The following is a 4,450-nucleotide window of genomic DNA, read 5'->3' as shown; positions in this document are numbered from 1 at the left end:
CAACCTCCTAGAAACGCAGTTAATATGAAATGGGACCTCCGAACGAAGGACCGACAACTGGGATATGAAATAGGACAGGTCACCTCGGAGCGCGCGTCGCCCGATCACCGCCTAACTTGGTCTTAGCCTTTGGGAGAGTTCCACGGCGGTATTCGCGGTCACGACGCGTCCAAACGCAGGTCTTGTAGCTTAGGGCCGCCGGCAGGGTTAATCCCTCCGGTCGAGGCTTGTTCCTCTCGCTTGCTTGACAGCACACCTAGTCCCTGGGGACGGGGAAGCACTTGCGCCCTTCTTGGCAAATTGAACTCTCTGATTATCTTTTCTTAGGCTTCTGTATCCACTGTTCTCTCTGGAATCAGCTCTTTTTTCTTGGTTTCACTATAGTCGGGGCGTGGCGTAATCACGTCGCATGTCGAGCAGGTCATGGATAGGGCAGGAATCTGGTCGGTGCATAACATATCTTGGTCGGTCGTTAACATCTTGGTCGGAGTATACTTGAAACTTGGAAGGCCTTTCTGGGTACAAATCAGGCTGGGACAGGGCGCGACCGGTCGCCCATCGAAGATCTTCGTCCGGAGCCTGGTGTCTGGAATCCTGCGTCCGGGGTCCGGAGACCAATGAGTCTGGAGTTTGACTTGACTTCACTATGGCGGGAGTCTGGACGATCTTGAGCAATCTTCTTCGGCTCTCTGTCTGGACTTGCTTGAGCCTTCTTTCTCGCTTGTGTCTTCGCTCTTCTCTTGTGCTCTTCCGTCGCATGTCTTACGGGCCTGTCGCTGGCCGGGCCACTGAGTAGAGACTTGGGCAAATTTTCTGGAGCCGCTTCGTGTCAGATTTCTTTCCCTCGTGTCGCGAAGGGCCTCTCAACGAAACAGGTAAGACGCTCATATGGCACAACCCCAGACTTGGCTCAGCTCGACGCAGCAACTCATCGTCACTCAGCCCTTCTTCAGCGCCGCCCAGCTCGATCAGCTCAGCGCCACTTCAGCAAAGCTCAGCTCCTCTCAGCTTAGCCCAGTTCGAGGCAAACGAGGCGTGTGTTCTCCTCACTCTATAATTCCATGTGCGGTCGTTCCTAGGACTACGCTGTGGGCCCGGACTTGCGTCGGCCACACCAGTTACCCCCGATCCCGAATGTCTCTAAGTGTTCCCAGACGTAACGTGTACCTCGCTTGGTAAGTCTCAGTCCACCACACGTTTCTTTGCCCGACTCACCCCCCTTATATATGCGGGCACGACACCACACACTTAGTCCACTTCCCTTCTCAATCCCTTGGAATCTGGACCTCAACAGCCTCCTCCTTGCCCAGCGACTCCGGCTTCCAGTCGCTTTCAGTCACAACACTTCCTCCGGCGGCTTAGACTGTAAGCCGCTTGGCGCGGCAGTTGGTTCCACATCGGGAAGAGCTGCTCCAGCAAACCTTCGGATTTCCGCGATACATGCCCGTCAAGTCCATGATGAAGCATCTGCACCTCCGATGGAGGGTGCTCGACTACTGGCGGCCCCTGTTGACCCCCCCTGGGGCGAGATGCGGAAGGGCCGGGTTCGCTCGCTCGTCTTTTTCCAGTATGGCGATATGCAACCCGGCATGGGCCAAGAGCTGACGGTCATCGCCAATTTCATGAGTCGCTGGAGACGCGAATATTGGGAGCAGCTCCACTGGGTTACGATGGTTCCTAGCTACGACTACCAAGCTTCAGCTGAGATGCGCGGCATCCCTGGGCTGGCTGAGATGTACCGAGATCGCAAGAAGTGGGGTTCCAAGTTCGACGCCAAGGAGTTGATGACCAGCCTGGAGAAGATCGACGGCTACGATGAGAAGATCTGGTGCGAGCCGGGTCGCGGGTGGTTCACCATGACCCCTGCTACTGGATCACGTGTGATCCCAAGCTTGTCTTTTCGCTCTCCTCTCAGCTGGACGCGGTTGACGACCTCGAGTGCGCTCGGGCCCAGTGGGAAACGCGTCGATCCGACAACGCCTTCATGAATCTGGCGCCAGACGAGCTGGTAAACCAATCTCTCAGCGACGAGGAGCTCTCCGAGAACCCCATCAAGCCGGATCCAGCCTTCAATATGACAGGCTCGAAGATGTGCTCGCGGCCATCCGCTGAGCTTCCGGCCACGTTTCTTTCCATGTGATTAGTGAGTTCAGAAGCCGTTAATTAGTTACAACTCCATGTCTTTTCATCACTTGCTCAGAGCCTTAGCTTTTCATCTCCTAAGCCTCCACCGCATATTCCAAAGTCCTTCCGGGGTCGGCGGCCTCACTCCATTCCGAAATATTATTCTCCGCTATCCATAGTCAAATCGTAAAACAAACCAAAGCCTGAGTATCTATACAAAAACGTCACGCACATGAATTGTTCAGCTGAGACTAGCCTATTGAGCGTCAGACTCAGGCAGCTCGTCTCCGGCTTGCATAGCTCTGAACCGTGCTTGTACTTTAGCGCCCTTGTTAAACTCATAAAGAAGCGCTCCACAATTCAACTGAGACACGGGCAGCCATTCTAGCTCGGAGTAGCCCTTCCACTTCACCAGGTACTCCCGGACCCGTCTACAGGTCCGGGTTCGTTTCACCCAGCGACAATCTCGGATGGTCACAACTTCATATTCATCCTGAGCTTCATCTGGGCTACGCACGTCTTCCGGTAGGGTTGCAACGTCAAAGCCATCTTCCTCCGCGACTCCCACACATTCAGTCGGACGATCGGGGAACAGCGCCCTAGGTTTTAACCGGCTTATATGAACCCAGGGGTACAGCTTATAGCATGAGCCCTCGATCTTAAGCTTCCAACGGAAGTCGTCTGATGTCTCCATGATTCTGAACGGGCCATGCCACAGATGAGCGAATTTCTTCGTCGGTCCAGGTTGGGCTCGAGGCAGGTATAACCAAACCGCGTCCCCGACCTCCAATCTTTCTTGAGCCTCTCGGACAATTCCCGTCGAGCCTGCTGAAACGTTCTTCCACCTCCGGACATCCTAGCCGACACCACTTCAGGTTTGGAACCTTCATCAACTGAGACGCCCTCAGCTTCACCCACTTTAAATCGAGACTCTTCGGCATCCTTGGCCACAAACAGCTTACTGGGCGGTGCTGGCGATGGGTCACTTTGAAGCAGTGGTGGTTGTCTTGGGAACGCACGTCCCTGTCTTGGTGGCAGCGTCACACGCATTCGCTTAGCCGGTGGGTTGGTATTTACCATGAACATTTCAGCTTCAGGCTCAGACCCGGGGGCACGAGCTTTGCTCTGATCTGAGGGCTTCTTTCTCAGGAGTAGTTTCTTCGGCCATTGGTAAGTTGGGGTTTCGACGATAGGAGGTCCAATAAGTTCAGCCTGCCTCGCAACCATCTCTTCCAGCCGCAGATATTCCGGAGTGGGCTCAGCTTCGTATAGTCCACCGCGATCCGATACATGGGCTTGAGCCTCAGCCATTTGATATTCACGAAGTTTAATCGAATACGCCGCCTTTACCACTGCTCTTATAGCTTCCTTATCGTCTTCTGATTTTGAGTTTTTAAAATCGTGGATATGCTTCTCCAATGGACTCATAGCTTTTCCATATGTTTGAAACGTTGCTTTTGCTTCCTCGTGGAGCTTTTGAAGGTTCTCATTGTCATAATCTTTATGACCAAGTGGAGTTTTGACATCAGAAACGTTGCTGAAGATGGCTTCTCACAGCAACTTTAGATTATCATTGAGGTTTTTCTCTATATTCCTTTCTCCGGTATCATCGACATATTTTCCGCAGTCCTCAAGTTCAGTTAGAAGAGACTGGAAAGTGTCCATCCATCGAATTATTTTCATTAGATTATACAATTTCCCACCCTTGACTTTATTGCCCCCACTTAATGTTAGTGGTTTAGCAATACTTGGCATCCCCAAATAATCCGAATTGACATGAACGCCTTTATTTTTTGTATAGACGATTGGGCTCTATATTACAACAGTGTTGACATCATATTCAGCAAGCTTCCTATAATAAGCAGTGAGTATCAATTTAGCTTCAAGATCTGGGATTGAAAGAAATTTATCCATGTCTTCATCTTTACCAGTTTTAACTCCTGGTCGTTCATCAAGAGGGTAACACCCTCGACTCGACGGGCCCCCCGTCTCAATCAGATATTCAGCGAGCTCATAAGGCTTTGCAAATTTGTCAGTAGCCATCTGATTATTTGATACTAAACTCAGTTTTTTTTATTTGATCATTGATAAGAACCTGTCGAGAGTAAGTATCCAACTATCGTTTTCCTGTTCAGCTGGGCGATGTCTGTTAGAATCCTTACCAAAACGATAGGCTATAAATTTGTCGTCTATCGATAGATAACCTTTATTATAGATTCTACCACTCTTGAACACCGGGATGATGCTCTTGTGAAGTTTATTAGCCTTGAATAAAGCCTTATTCTGGATTATACATCATGTCAGCTTGTTCTTAGCATCATTATCA

This window comes from Phytophthora cinnamomi (genome assembly GCF_018691715.1).
Source record: "Phytophthora cinnamomi strain GKB4 chromosome Unknown Contig48, whole genome shotgun sequence".
Lineage (NCBI taxonomy): Eukaryota > Oomycota > Peronosporomycetes > Peronosporales > Peronosporaceae > Phytophthora > Phytophthora cinnamomi.
This window is presented reverse-complemented; position numbering follows the sequence as displayed.